The sequence below is a fragment of the Nyctereutes procyonoides genome, unplaced genomic scaffold, assembly GCF_905146905.1.
Source record: "Nyctereutes procyonoides isolate TBG_1078 unplaced genomic scaffold, NYPRO_anot_genome, whole genome shotgun sequence".
In the NCBI taxonomy this organism is placed as follows: Eukaryota; Metazoa; Chordata; class Mammalia; order Carnivora; family Canidae; genus Nyctereutes; species Nyctereutes procyonoides.
The window spans coordinates 2278680-2294954 of record NW_026575119.1 but is presented as its reverse complement, the minus strand read 5'-3'; the positions used below and the strand labels follow the sequence as shown (position 1 = coordinate 2294954).

At 42.5% G+C, this 16275-nt stretch overlaps 1 long non-coding RNA gene across 3 annotated transcripts; it reads left to right on the top strand.

Moving 5' to 3' along the window:
* The first annotated feature begins 429 nt into the window (after positions 1–429).
* Positions 430–15988, top strand: LOC129515575 (uncharacterized). Of its 3 annotated transcripts, none has more exons than XR_008665604.1 (3): positions 430–726; positions 3494–3707; positions 14928–15988. It is a non-coding gene; the product is annotated as an uncharacterized LOC129515575 (long non-coding RNA). The 3 variants fall into 3 exon arrangements; XR_008665603.1 differs by lacking the exon at positions 14928–15988 and adding an exon at positions 6555–7306 and having other exon boundaries at positions 3497–3707; XR_008665601.1 differs by lacking the exon at positions 14928–15988 and adding an exon at positions 6555–7306.
* Positions 15989–16275: the final 287 nt, after the last annotated feature.

The window sequence follows — 16275 nt, the reverse complement described above, 5'->3', positions numbered from 1 at the left end:
GCGGGTGGGCAGCGCGGTGGGCGCCTCGGCCTGCGGTCCGCACGCAGGCGGCCTCCCAGTGACAGGCTTGCGAGAGGACGCCGCGGGGCGAGGAGCACCTGGAGACGGGCCAGTGTACTCCGCCGGCAAAACCTGGTTTTGTTCCCTGCAGCCTTTCTTGGAGCGGGTTATTTGGTGGCGCTGTCCCATTACGGACCTCCCCTTCCTAAGCCCGGCTGCGAGTCTGGGGTTTTCTGCAGCGCTTGGGAAGATCAAAGTTTTGTTTACAGCACTCTTCCTTCTTGAGTGGAAATTGTTTCCTCCAGGTGAAACAGGAAGCGAGTTGTAGGGGGGGGAAAGGAAAGCGCCTCCGTTCACGAAATCCACTCTGCTGGGCAGTGCCAAGAACTGACTTGCAACTCCCCACCCCCGCGCCCCTCAATACTTCGCTCGTCTCCTACACCTACTGCGGCCAGACATTGTGCAGGGCAGCCCGGGGAGCCCGAGAGTCTCTGGGTCTCGCCGAGCGGACGGCGGGGCGTCCCGGGCTGAGCCTAGGTCCAAGTGTCCCACAGCTCTGAGTCGGCGCCCAGTCCTTTCCAGTACCCACTCTCATTCCGCCCCCGCGCTTTCGAAACGGCGTCGGACCCGCTCTAGAGCTTTCCCTGTCTCTTCTGTGGAAAGTGAGCTGCTGTTCCGAGCCTAAGAAGGCATATGAAAACTGCTCGCAGACCCAGGCTAGCTCAGGTGAGGCGCAGGGCCCTCCTGGTGGGACCGTAACTCCAGTCTGTGATTCCTGGGTGCCTCGGGGCAGGCTGGGCAAGCAGCCGAGCCCATCAGCAAAAGTGAGCCCCAACTAGCAAATAAAACGGCCGGCGCGGACTGAGTCGGCACGAAATTGCCACCCCCGAATGATTTTAGCTATTGGAGTGCTGTGACGTGAATGACGCGGATGCATGCCCAGCCCTGGAACCGTCCAGGAGGTCTAGGGGGTGGCGGGCGGGGAGGGCGTCCCCAGCAGCGGGAGGAGAGAAACCTTTCCGAGCGCCGGGGCTTTTCTGGTCCGGGAGGGAGGGAGGGACCAACTCTGCAGCTCCGGCCGGGGAGAGGCAACGTGCGCAGAAAACTGAAGTCTAAAAGGCTCTGGCCTCTTCTCTGGAAGCCGGGTTGTCGCCTTGTTGTCCCTAATGGTAACGTGAGAGACGTCTCTCCCTCCTCTGTTGTCTTTGAGCAACAAGGGATGATCTTTATAAACATCTTAAAAATAGAAACATGGAACCAGTCCCGCCTCCACCCAGTAGAATGAGCTCATCACAACCACACCTCATCTTCTGGGAACTAAGTATTAGCCTTATTTCCTACAAAGAGGTCTCCCGAATACAGCTGCAGTTTAGGGAGCTGGTGAGACGGCTGCCTCAGCAGGGTTCTCTGGCTGTTCAAGACGTACTCGATAGCAGATTTCATATGGGGTGGGAGGGAATTAAGGGGAAGTTTAATGTAAAAAAACTTTTTTTTATAAGCCCAACAAAAATTGGATGTGGTGTCCTGGAAGAGACGAGATGAACAACGGAGCAGAAAGAAAAAGGTTGCAGGCTAACGTTTTACTTGGTCGGGACTTTGTGTTGCAACAGACTTGCAAGAGCAATCCTGCTTTTTTAGGAGCTTGCTAGGAAAGTGAGGTTTCACCTTGCCGAGCAGAAACCACCTGAGCCAGTGTGGGCACAACCACAGGAGAGTTACTCAAGGAGCCATTATGAAGTGCATTACAAAACAGCTCCTTTGAAGCTGTTCTGCAGCCAACAAAATGCACTTTAAAACTGAGTCGCAACCAGTTGCAGTTTACTTGAGGTTTTCTCCACCTACAGGTTGACATGATAATGGGTTCGTAAACTGTAGTTTGCAGATCAGATCTCATTTACTCATGGAAACGAAATGAGTAACAGTGGGTAGGGGGATCCCTGGGTGGCGCAGCGGTTTGGCGCCTGCCTTTGGCCCAGGGCGCGATCCTGGAGACCCGGGATCGAATCCCACATCGGGATCCCGGTGCGTGGAGCCTGCTTCTCCCTCTGCCTGTGTCTCTGCCTCTCTCTCTCCCCCCGTGACTATCATAAATAAATAAAAATTAAGAGAAAAAAATTTAAAAAAAAACTGGGTAGGTCAGGGGGCAGAACACTGATCTTAGGTAACCCCAAATGGGGCTCTATGCTAATGAACAGAATATGAGACACTGCTTTCCAGTGTTTTTTGTAGTCATAAAATATAATGCTTAGAAAATACTGGAATAAGTTAAGGGACACCTATATGTAGCTTGGGAAAAAAATTGTTTCCTTTTCTTAAATTATAACCGTAAAATATGAAGTTTTTGAGGGCAATATTTAAATACTGAATTCGAATACAGCTTTAAATAAGTTCTGTTTTGTTTTTTAGAGGGAGAAAGCATGCATGATGCGGGGGTGGGGCCCAGCATGTAGCCCCCACACGGGGGGGGGGGGGAGGGCTCCAATTCACAACCCTGAGATCATGACCTGGGCCAAAATCAGGAGTTGGACACCTATCTGACTGGGCCACCCATGTGCCCCTAAATAAGATACTTTTAAAGTTAAAAGGAACTTGAGGGTGACTTCATGAGCATAACTTTTTTCTGTAGGTGCTTGTTGTAACAACTATACATATTTACCAATTAAGTTGTTTGAATAATGATTTGTACAAATTTCTGAGAAAAACCTTCAGATGAGACACTGTACAGGCAGACATGTGGGTAATAAATTTATTTTTTTGACTTTTTTTTTCTTTTTTTAGATTTTATTTATTTATTCATGAGAGACACACACAGAGAGGCAGAGATACAGGCAGAGAGAGAAGCAGGCTTCATGCAGGGAGCCTGATGTGGGACTCGATCCTGGGACTCCAAAGGCAGACGCTCAACCGCTGAGCCACCCAGGCGTCCCAGGTAATAAATTTAGAATCATTATTATAAGGCACCTGGGTGGCTCAGTTGGTTAAGCATCTGCCTTTGGCTCAAGTCTCCATCCCAGGGTCCTGGGATCCAGTCCCTCATCAGGCTCCCTGCTCAGTGGGGAGTCTGCTTCTCCCACTGCCCCTCCCCGCCCTTGTGCTCATTCTGTCTCATAAATAAATATAATCTTTAAAAATAAAAGAATGATTATAATCTTCAAAAATTTAAAAAGTTGAAATGCTGTTTAAAAAATCTAGTAGCTCGTTTTCTTTCTTGGGCATATGTAAGTTTCTTATGCTAATGTGTGTGGATTTCAATTATAATCGGACCTTTTCATAGTAAGGCTTTCAAAATGACAAAGCTTCTGTTAACAGCAGTTAGCTTGGACAGCACTAAAAGGACACATCAACACAAAGGATGAAGTAGCCAGTGGAGGAGGAGATTCAGGGCTGACTCCCTCTGCTCAGGGACCACCAGGCCTACCTCTTGCCCTACCCCTAGCTGTCAGTGGCCTTTGGCCGTGCTCCTCTGGTACCTGAAACAAACCCTTTCCTGCAGTAGGGCCTGAGTCACGGCAGCTGCTGATTGACAGACCTGCTTGGCCGCATTCACCATCTGGAGGTGGATTAGGGATGTCCCTTCGACCTATAGAGGACACATGGCACAGCATTAAATTCTGCTCTGCCCCAGCAGCACCCATCCCAGATGAAATTGCAGAGGCAACAGGCCCTGGAGCCCCTGGCCCACATCTGACTGCCTGAAGGAATAAGGGGTAAGTATCTATGATGCCCTCATGGCACCTCTGTGTGCCAGGCCATGCCCTCCACTCTGGCAGCCCTCTCCCCTGCAGATTCTCCCCCGGACTCTTGGCTGAGAAGTGCAGCCAAGGATGAAAGGGACAATTTCTCTGTCCTCCTCATTCCTTTCGCCTTTGCCTCACCTTTTGGGCCCCTGTGCTCATTGACTTTTGTCAGCACTATGCAAAGTGGGAACAGCAACTGAACAGGGGAAATGGGGCCTGAGGCTGAGATGGAGACCTCACGTGGGGGGAAGGGGAGAAAAATCCCCCAGCTGCCCTGGGAAGGGAGGGAAGTTCCGGAACACTCTCCGCTGTGGCCACTGTCTATGAGGGCTGTGTGTCAATTGGGCCTGTGTGTGAATCAGCTCTCCTCTTGTGCAGAAAGCTAAAATTGAGGTCTTTCAAATGCTTAAATTGCATTGCTCTGTGTGATCTCTATGATGTTTTTATTAATTGCTTTGTGCTACGACTTCCTCAATTTTGAGGTCCTTGAACCACACTGAAAACAAAAACCACTCTATGCTTCTCTCTTCCACCTCCTGGATAGAAAGTCCTGGTACAGCATTTCTTAATCCTGGGCTTCCGAGATTGCCACATGGCTCAGGATGCCCCCCAGGAACTGTGCAGGCCTCTGACTTTCATTTTTCACATTTTTAGAAGAGGAGAGAGGCTCATTAGGGCTGCTCCCCCAGACTGCCTGGAGCAGTCCCATGTGGATATGTGGGGCTTATCCACTAGCACCCTCAGGTACCTCCTGTCACTCCTGGTAAACCTCAAGCCCCCACCTAGTACTCAGTCACCTGCAAATGGTGCATGGAAAAGCTACTGCCCACGATCAGAGGGAGGGAAGTGCTGGCAACGTACTGTTTGCTTAAGGGAGGCATTGCTGCAAAAAGTTAAGTTCAATGATGGGCACTGAGTAATGTATAGAATTGCTGAGTCACTGTCATGTACACCTGACGCTAATGTAACACTATATTAATTATACTGGAATGAAAAATTTTAAAACTAAAATTAAAAAATAAAAAACGGGCACCTGGTTGGCTCATTCAGTTAGGCAGCTACCTTTGGCTTAGGTCATGATCCCAGGGTCCTAGGATAGAGCCCCACATTGGGCTCCCTGCTCTGCTCTGCTCTCCCTCTCTTTTCCATCTCCCTCTGCCTACCAATCCCTACCAAGAGAGAACTTGTGTTCTCTCTCTCTCTCAAATAAATAAATAAAATCATAAAATGTATATAAATGAAATTTAAAAATTTATAAATGCAAATGTAAATGCATAGTAGGGAAAAACACATGCTAGAGTAGCACACCCTCCCCAATGAACTTAACTCTCCTCCTCTAAGGTGGTATTCACCCAACATGTGAGGAAACAGGTCACATTATTTTAGGAGCCTATAAAAGTTGTGGCATGCTTATCTTCATGTGATTTGCTTTAAATCAAGTGAGTTAAACACATTTTGTGGTTTGCCTTTGTGGTTGTGTTAGAGCACTAGAAATAATTGCCAACAGATTCCATCTTTTTATTATTTTTTTAAAGATTGTATTTATTTATTTGAGAGAGAGAGAGCAGAGAGACAGACAGAAAGAACATGCATGAGTGGAGGGGGGGGAGTAGCAGGAGAGGGAACCTAACCCAGACACTTAACCGACTGAGTCACCCAGGCACCCCCAGATTCCATATTTTTAGTATGTGTATGTTGGGGCAAGCGATAGCCTCTTTCCTTTATTAATTAAAGCCATGGATTACTGTTCATCACAACTTTTTTTTTAGTATCAAGATGCTCTGATGGGTGGATTTCATAATAAGCATCACTGTACACCTGACCATATTAAAATAACAACAATAGCTACGTGTTTCAAAAATTTATGGTAACCCAGGTACTCCCCCTTTGCTAGATTTCTTCACATCAGTCCTGAAGTGGGTGCTAGTGTCTCCTTTTGCATAGGAGGATTTGTATGTGTTTAAAGAGGTTAAGTATTGTGTCCAAGAAAACGAGATTCCAGTCTATGCCTGTCTGACCCCAACCCCAGATAATAACTTCCTGCATCAAGCAGCACGTGGGTGCCTCCATGGCAAAAGCACCTCAGTGCACAGCTGGCGCTTGTTCGTGCCAGCTGAAGGAAAACAAGACTGACCATAGGCCAGTCGTGAAATGCCCCAATTACTTTCCCATCCCAGCCTCTCCTCTCTCCTTTGGTCCCCTTTCTCTAGACATGAATGGATTTCAGGCAGACCTCAACCAGGTGTTTATATTTTTAATCTTTTATGTCTAATTGTGAGGGGAGAGAGTCAAAGGAGTTTCAACTATAGTCCAGGAGTAGAGATGCGGCAGAGAGCTGAGCCCTAGGAAGCCTCAAGAGTAGGACATTAATTTTGCTTATCCTTAAGCAAAACCAGCTTTAATTCCTCTTGGGGTCTGCAGGAACCCAGAGGGTCTCACGCCATGCTGGGTGGGATGATAGGCTTGTGTAGATGCTGCTGGAGTCTAAGATGTTGTTAAGGTGTGTGTGCAGCTGTTCTTACTTGCCCACCCAACTCTGGCACAGATACACAGTCCCCAGGCCAACACTGTCCCCCAAAATAAGAGTCCTTTGCCAGGACCCCTACAGGCAGTGGCATGTTTGGAGCCCGTTTTCACCGACTCACAGAGCCAGTGTTAACCTCTGTAGGATCTGTGAGAGCTGGTTGTTAACAGTCATTATTAAAAATGAAATGATATGAAATCACAAGTAAAATAGATATTAAAGGTGAAAGTAATGAATACTAAATACTGAAAACTTATCTCTGATTATTTTGTTTGCATTCTATTGTTTCCCAGGCTCCTGAGGTTACTCGCATCTATTATATGTGCGTGGTGGAAATACAACACCATGACGTGCTCCAGTGCCTGTCTTTGCAACTCTGCAGTTGGTGGCCTCACATTGGTGACTTAAAATAGGCCATGGTGTGAGTGTTCACACCACGGAAACCAGCAGATGCTACAAACCAGGGCTGGGTTTTGAGAAGTCTGGCTGTTAAATAGTTAGCAGCAGCACACCATTGCCTATTGATACATTTTATGTTTTTAGGCACTTTGACACTTTTAAGGCTATTAAATTTGTTTTTGCACCCTACTCTCACATTTCTAATATTCCGTAGTACATCTGAATATCTCATTTCAATCCAAGTAGCAAACTCTCCAACAGTGTAGGCTGACGGTGGGCTCCACCTTCTGTCATTTGAAGCTTTCCTATATACTCAGCTCAGCTCCATCCCTATGCTAACAGCAGAGCCAGGCAGGGGAGAAGACCATGGAATATTGCCCTATATAGTTCCCATAAATACACTGTAATCAAATACAATCATCTGCATCATCTTTTTCTTCCTGATGCAAGTCTGGGGTGAAAGAAAGAACATGTTTTAGTATTATGTGATGTCCAGATTCCTTTTTTTCCTCCTTTCACTTGCTGTGTGATTTGGAAAAGCTACTTAATCCTTATGAGTTGTAGTTGCCTTATTAGGAAACCAAGATGCTTAATAAATATGGTTATTATTCCAATGTTTGAATGGAAAAAGTACTAAGAGAGTACAGGGGGAAAACGACACATAGAGTGATAAAATTTAACCTCTTCCATCAGGGAGAATAAAGTAGAACTTGGTGGTGGTTGGGTTTTTCTTTCACCTGAATAGGGCTCTGTTTAGGAGCATAAACCCCGAGTCAGTGCGTGGAGATGGTCAAAGCCATCTTGCTGTGGTTTTTCTTTTTAACATGCTAAATCTTCCTGTTTTCTTTAGAGCTTCTTGTATTATACTTGATTTGTCCCTTCATAAGCCTTGTGATAGTGGTTTCATTTTTACCATGTACACTGGATTATCCCACTGCAAATCTCCCTGGGGTTCTTGGAAAAATATCTAAAACTGATAAGAAACAGGACATTTTTAAGGAAAAACCCAACTAAGAAATCACTGAATGCTTACACAGTTTGTAAAGGTTTTCAGAAGGTCTTAACTGCCTCTTTGGAAAGGTCAATCAAAAGGCCTATTTTATGTCTCAGGGAACTGCATGGAGTATTTATCTTATTAGAACACTGAGACAGACTGGCATAAGCCTAATTTTTGATATCTTGGAGGCCTGAGCTATGAGACTTATCAGGCAGATTTCTCTTTTTCTAACTCAGCTGGGTTGCCAGGGACCAAGCAGAAGTGGCTTGGTCCAGGAAGAAAATGTGCTCCATCCAGAAGGGTGAGATCACACTGTTCCCAGATATGGGTCTTCAGCTAGAGGCTAGTTTCCTTTGCCTTGCAGCCCCAGGGGAAGCATTTCTGCCCATAAGAAGGCAGTCTTCCTGTGGCTTGGTGGCAGCAGCATTTCCAGAGGGGTGAGCAAAAGCCAGTGACAGATGTCTCCAAGAGGGAGTAACACACAGGAAAGAAACATGGCAAAGCAATCTCCCTTCCCTCTTGCCTTTTCAAAGGATCTTTTCTTTCTTCTTTCTTCCTTTCCTTTTCTAAATAAAAGAAGATATTAGTTAATATTAAGTGTGGCAAGAAAGGAAACAAGTATGTCTGCAGCCGTGACTATGTGTCTGAATGTGTAGGCTTGTTAGGATCTAAGTTCATAGAATGAAATATTAAAGTTGGCTTCACAGGACACCTGGGTGGCTCAGTGGCTGAGCATATGCCTTTGGCTCAGGGCGTGATCCCAGGGTCCTGGGTCCTGGGATTGAGTCGTGCATCAGGCTCCCAACGAATAGACTGCTTCTCCCTCGGCCTATGTCTCTGCCAGTCTCTCTGCATCTCTCATACATAAATTAATAAAATCTTTAAAAAAATAAAATTGGCTTCACAATCAAAATTCACATGCATGTGAATCCGTACAAATCATATCCATACAAATCCATCTTTATAATCCAAGTAAAAAATTAGTATAAGCAAATATAGCTATTATTATTATTATTATTACTTTATTATGAATATGGCAAAAAAGGACTAACCCATTCTCCAGGGAGAAAAGTACCTCCAGGAATAACTAGATCAACGCAGTGTTTTTCATGTGGCAAAACAACCTCTTCAGAAGAGTGTAGACTTCCTCTCTCTCTGTCTCTCTCTCTCTCTCTCTCTCTCTCTCTCTCTCTCTCACACACACACACACACACACACACACACATAGTGATGGTCCTCAGTGGCAGTTCTCAAGTTTTAGCACACCTAACAACTTGTAAAAAATGCAGTTTCCTGAATCCTACCCCTAGAGAATCTGATTAAATAAATCTTCAGGTAAAGTCTGGAACTCTTATATTTTAATAAGCTTGCCAAATGCTTTTGAGGCAAGAATTGGGTCCCTGGACCAACTTTAGAAAGCCTAGCCTCCCAAAAAAGGAAAAAAACACTTAGGCTGGAATATACAAAGTCAAACTGCAACCACACTGGTGTCACATTCCAAAAGCTGACGTTCACATTTTCAAAACACTTGTTTACAAGCACTTGTACATGAGGTTAAACCTAATTGACCGTTCATGTTCCCAAAATGGCAGTAATTGCTTAGGAAAAAAAACCTCAAATTCTATGGGAAAGAGAAAAGTTGTCAATACTACTCATTTACATACAGCATTTCCAAGGATGGTGAAGATACAGAGCTCTTTCAATTAAGGCAAACTTGTAGCTCAGAGCACTAGGTAATTCACTGAATAGAAGACATTCTCGTAATCCCAAATATTTCCTATGATTTCAGGCTTTTTCAAAAGTCCTCTGTGAATTTTGAGGTGCCTGAATTACTCTCTTTGAGGATCTTTGATAATTTTTTTTTGGTTTTCTAAAAAATATTGTTAAAATACTACACATTTTACCTTCAGAAAAAGGAAGAGAAAGACACATAGAGATGGACCAAGCTGGGACTGTTTGTCACTCTGATCACCATTCTACCTTTGCTCTCAGCCTTTTTTTTGATTAACCTTGGGCAAATTATTTAATTTTGCTGTGCTTCAATTTCCTCATCCAAAAATGAAACATGATAATAGCTTATTCCGAGATAATTCTAAGATAAACATTTTAGATAAATGGTCTAAGATAAACATTTTCCCCCAATTTTAAAATCTCTGACGTCAAAGTGTATTTCACTATGATGATGAGAAAACATTGTATCTTAGATTAGTAGCATTTTTCTTAGTGGTACATAAATAATGGGTTGTTTAATAATGATGATAGCTTAAACTAGATGAAATATAATAATAGCTCTATCCTAGGATTTTTTTGGGGGGTAACTGAGTCAAGAAACAAAATGCTTAGAAACTATGACTAACTGATATTATTTACTTAATAAATTAATCTATTAGTATTCTAATCTGTGAATGGATTATAAATTAACTAGTGTCTCCTTGTTGAAACTTTAAATTGTCTCCAATATCCCTACATCATGTACTGCATTGAATGTAAACCCTTACATGTATCTGTAATCATAGAAGTGGAATTACTAGGTTAACAAGCATGAATTGAAGGGATGAACTTATAATCATGGTGGAAGTCAGTCAAACCTGGGTTAGAGTTACTACTTTGTGACCTTGGTCATTTTACTTAATCTTTTCACATCTGTTTTAGCATCCATAAAACAAGGATAATAATAACATCCAGAGGCATATTATAAGGTTTAAATAAGATGATGCAATTAGACACAATACAGCACAGGCTCATAGAGAATTCCAAATCAGCATAAACTATTTTCATTAGGACCTTGGGCCACCAGTAGCACTGTGTGGCCTCATGCTGGCTTTGGAGGAGCACTACTACGAGTTTCCAACAGTGTCCCCGTGTGGCGGTAATTGAAACAGCAGCAGCAGAAAATAGTGTGGAGTCAGAAATGATCAGTTTCATCAGGACTTCTGGAGGTGGTGACAGGACTATTTGGAAGGCAGAAGACTGAGCCTAGGATTCATGTGTGATCTGAGACAGACAGACTCAGGAAATAATAAATGTTGCCAATCTGGGTATGAGGGTCTAAAGTGATTGCTTTAAAATACTGAAAGATGATCTCATTCAGATCTCATAGATTATATGTACTGGTGAAGAGTTCAACATCATTTCTATGGATACGCATGGGAACAGCTTATCTCTCTGCATAATATAACCATGAAAAATCACTTTGGCAACTTTATTTGGGCTATATAAATCCTGGCAAACTCTAAGACTGAATTTTAGTGAATGGTTGGGATTGGCATGCTGATGCCCAACCTATTATTTATGAAAGGCCTCTTGGCTTGAACTTCTGGAAAAATGGGATGCTTAGAGGTTAGAAAGACAACCAGAATTGATAATATAATGAGCATATTGAATATGTTCAATAGCTAGCTCATCAGGTAATGAGATTACATATTTCATTAATTTTATTTCAGAGAATATCATGTCAATCTTAATTCTATAGAATTAAGTTTCAGTTAATTAAGTTTCTATAATTTACTCCAAAGGATCAAGCAAAACAAACATGATTTTAAAATACACTTCTACTATCTTAAGTATATGAATGTCTGGAGTACAGAGCTCTATCTAACAGTTTTGAAAAATTACTATCAGCAGCAAGTCCACAAAACCTGTAAGATATGGATGTGGATGGTCAGTTTGAATTATAATAAAACTAGAAAATATAATTATAAAGGTTTATATGATTTTTAAGTTTAGTTTGTATTTAGGAATTTATATAATCACTCAATTAATAAAGTTAGATTGAGGACCTAATGTGTTTAAAGGTACTTCTTTCCCCCGCCCCTAAATATGCATGGTACAAAATTTAAAAGGGGCAAAAATGTAGATGATGAAAAGTAAGTCTCCCTGGCTCTCCTGATAATTAGATATTCAATTTCTCTCCTTAGAAGCAAATGGAAGATCTGAAGGCACTTTTAATTAAGAAGTTTTTTAAATCTTTAAAATAAAATTCAGGGGATCCCTGGGTGGCGCAGTGGTTTAGCGCCGGTCTTTGGCCCAGGGCGCGATCCTGGAGACCCGGGATCGAATCCCACGTCGGGCTCCCGGTGCATGGAGCCTGCTTCTCCCTCTGCCTGTGTCTCTGCCTCTCTCTCTCTCTCTCTCTCTCTCTCTCTCTCTCTCTCTCTCTGTGACTATCATAAATAAATAAAAATTTTAAAAAAAAAGCTTTCCTTTAAAAAAAATAAAATAAAATTCAGAATTACAACATTTTAAATATTTAAAAATTTAAAGGAACAAAAGGTATAAATAATCCCCTTCTCACACTTGATTCCATCTGCAAAGTCAATCAAAACGACTAGCTTTTTGTGTATCCTTCCAGAAATAGTTTGTACACATACAAGCCAAGTGTGTGTGTGTGTGTGTGTATGTGTGTAGTGTCCTACCCTTTGCTTTACTTAGCAATTTTCACAATGTATCTTGAAGATAATTTCAGATCAGTAAATAAAGTTCATTCATTTAGGGTTGTATATTAGGGTTGTTATCTCTCGATATAAAGCAGCTGCAATATCAAGCAAGTATATACATTTATTTATAAAAGTAGAATTGTTAGATCAAAGGTTTCATGCATTTGCAATTTTTTTGTTTTAAGATTTTATTTATGTATTTGACAGAGAGAGAGAGAGCGCACAAGCAGGGGGAGCAGAAGGCAGAGGGAGAGGGAGAAGCAGATTCCCTGCTGAGCAAGGAGCCAGACATGGGGCTCAACCCCAGGGCCCTGGGATCATGACCTGAGAGCCAAAGGCAGATGCTTCACGGACTGAGCCACCCAGGTGCCCCTACATTTGCAATTCTAATAAATATTGCCAAACAATCTGAAGGACACTTTTAAAAATTTGTTCTTTAAGTAGCCCAAAGAAACTCAGATATAGTTACATTTAAGTTTTCATTGCAAATCCTGGTTTCATATAACAGAAGGGTAACTGTAGTCTAATCTCTGTCCAGACTACCTTATTTCCAAATTGGTAGAATATAAATAAATTCTTTGTTTTATTTTTTATTTTTTATTTTTTTAATTCTTTGTTTTAAAACATATGAAATTATTTAAAAATCTTTTTTCTTTAAGGGAGCAAGTTGAAGAAAAGGATAATCCGATTGATTGAAAGGGAAAGCGACAGGCACTCTTATGAATATATGTCCTATGCTAGCACAAGTATGCTTCAAATTTTTTTGTTCATGATTCAATGAATTGTGAACCTACTCTGTTCTTACTGCTGGAGAAACAGGATGAATAAGTCACACTCCCTAATATCAAATTGCTCACAATCTTGAGTGTGCGTGTGTGTGAGGGGGTGTGTTTACAGTATCATCAGTTATAGTGGCTCCCTCTTTCCCTCTTTGCTGCACCCTACCTTTGGGGGAATATCTACATTAATCTTTACCCCTCTTAGCATTTATCACTAGACCTAAGTAATCTCCTGATTAGTCTATTTTCCTCAGCAGAGAATGGAATCTATGAGGGCAGAATCACTCGCTGTGAGTTTGTTTTTTTTTTATTTTATTTTTATTTATTTATTTTATTTTTTATTTTCTTTTTGACAGCCAGAAAGTATGAGAGCTCATGAGCAGGAGGAGGAGGCAGAGGGAGAGGAAGAGAGAATCTCAAGCAGGCTCCATGCCCAACACAGAGCTGGATGTGAGGCTCCATCTCAGGACCCTGAGATCATGACCTGAGTTGAAATCTAGAGTTGGACGCTTAACCAGCTGAGCCACCGAGGGTGCCCCAAGAAACTCTTGATATAAGTCTTTTATAACCTTATAGTACTGGCACATAATTTTAAGAGAATAGGTCTTAACTGAATTATAAGTCTTTATGTCATGATGAAACAGAAGATCTGGGGCAGGGCACCTGGGTGGCTGAGTCAATTAAGCGTCTGCCTTCCACTCAGGTCATGATCCCAGGGGCCTGGGATTGAGCCCCATATCAGGCTCCCCGCTCAGCAGGGAATCTGCTTCTCCCTCTCCCTCTGCCTGCCGCTCCCACTGTTTATGCTCTCTCTCTGTCAAATGAATAAATAAAATCTTTTAAAAAAAGAAACAGAAGATCTTGTGTTCCTCTTTCTGCAGTTTAGCAGACACAAAGGACTAAAAGCAAGATGTTGAATTCCTTTCCTTAAGGACACCCAGAGCAGGTTCCTGGCAGGGGTGGGAAGAATCCAGCCTCCTGGCTCCCTAATAAGGGCCATTTACTCACAGGAGTCTCCCCTTAATAGATGATGTGATTGCACTAGAAAGCAGTGAAAATGTTCAGTTAGGCCTCTGAACATCCAGGCATTTAATAAAGGAGCTCAAGAAGTCTGCAGCATTAGAGCTGTACCTCTCAGATGGAAGGGCAGCAATCTCAGGTTTTGGGGGTGGGGGTGGGTGGGTGGGGACAGAGCACAAGAACCATAGACTGCCAATCCAATTTTACTCAGAGATGATTTGAAAGGAAAAGTAAAGTAATTCAACTCTATAGTAAGAAAAGCATTATTTTTCTACTGCTCCAAACACATAAATACTCTAGTAAAGAATGCAAAATTTCCACGATCTTAAAGATAAAAGACACAATTTCACAGAAATTGAAAAAAAAATTGCATTAGCTCATGCGTTTCAGAAGCCCCAGTACTTCTCGGTTTCCTTTTTTCTGCTAGAAAATTTTTCCCTGGCACCTCTGCTTGCTGAGCTTTTCTTAGCTGATATATTTGTCTTTGAACAAGAAAGTCCTTCTTAGTGACTCTGAAAGGACATTAGTGAGGAAATCACATAATTTGTTATAAAACCTGGATCACTTTTGAGACTAAAAGAGAGTGTTTCAGTAATTACATGGTATCAAACAATATATATGGTCTCTGAGCCCTAAATCACATACATTCACTTTTAAAAAAAATTTAAGAAAGAGCACAAGTGGAGGGCAGAGGGAGAGGGAGAAGCAGCCTCCCCATTGAGCAGGGAGCTGATGTGGACTTGATCCCGGGACCCTGAAATCATGGCCTGAGCCGAAGGCAGAGGCTTACCTGACTGAGCCATCCAGGCAACCACATACTCACTTTTTATCAAAGATTAGCTTAATTTACAGTAAGTATTTTCATAACAAGTGAAATGTACACACAATTTTTGCTTTTTTCCTATTGGCTTTCCAATCTGCCTAGGATTCTTTTTTTCTTTTTAATGATGCAACAAATATCTCTGTTTTTTAAGATGGCAATGTTAAAAGTCCTTCATTTCTATGTACCTGAGCCTCTGTTTTCCCTCCTCACAGGGAACTGTTGCTGCTGACAGTTTGGAGAGTGTCCTTCCAGACATTTCCAACGCTGTATTTCACAGGATCTCTCAAATGAGAGAAGGATCCCTTGGCTTCGTGGTGTGAAACACACTGAATCTGATTGATGACTGTGATCTGATATCACAATAATATTGGTAATAATTATAAGTATAAGGCAGGCTTATTAGTTTCCTAGTCATGCTCTTATAAAAATACCACTATCTAGGTGGCTGGAATGACAGAAATGTATTATCTCACATCTGAAGCCTAGAAATCCAAAATCAAGTGTTCCCTCTGAAACCTGTAGGGGAATCCTTCCTTGTCTCTCCCTAGCATCTGTGGTTTGCCGGAGATCCTTGGCATTCTTTGGTTTGCAGTCACACAACTACAGTCTCTGCCTTGTCAACATATGGCATTCTTTTTCTATGTCTCTATCTTCACATGGCTGTCTTCTTATAAGGACACCAGTTGTGTTGGATGAGGGGTCCACGCTACTCCATTATGATGTCATCTTAACTAATTACATCTACAACAACCCTATTTTCAGATAAGGTCATATTCTGAGGTGCAGAGGTCTAGGACTTCAACACATTTTTTTTTGGAGGACATAATTCTGTCCTTAACAGTAGATAAACTTTGTAAATATAAAAGTTAAGGCTACTGTCTGTAACAGATATTCAGTAATACCTGGAAGTTTGGTTCTTTCTTCCCATGTTCCAAAGAATCTAGGGGGGCAATTCTTGATAGACATAGAGAAACCTGAATGAACCTACCTCAGCTAACTGGAATCCTCAACTGTTTGACAAAGATGTATTTGCACTTGCCTTTTCAAAAGAGAAGTCATTAACAAAATAATCAGATATCATGAGTATAACTTTTTAAAAATATTTTATTTATTTGAGAGAAAGCAGAGCACGAGAGAGACCATAAGTGGGGGGAGAGACAGAGGGAAAAGAAGACTCCCCGCCAAGCAGACAGCCCAATGTGGGGATTGATCTCAGAACCCCAGGATCATGACCTGAGCTAAAGGCAGATGCTTAACTGACTGGGCCACTCTGGCGCCCCTCAGGGGTATAATCTTTTTTTTTTTTTTAAGATTTTATTTATTTATCCACAGAGAAAGACACACACACACACACACACACACACACACACACACACACAGAGGCAGAGGGAGAAGCAGGCCCAACGCAGGGAGCCCGACATGGGACTCGATCCCGGGTCTCCGGGATCGTGCCCTGGGCTGAAGGCGGCGCTAAACCGCTGAGCCACCCGGGCTGCCCAGGGGTATAATCTTTTTATTAAATGTTAAGCAGGTACAAAATGGTATTTACAAATTATGTGT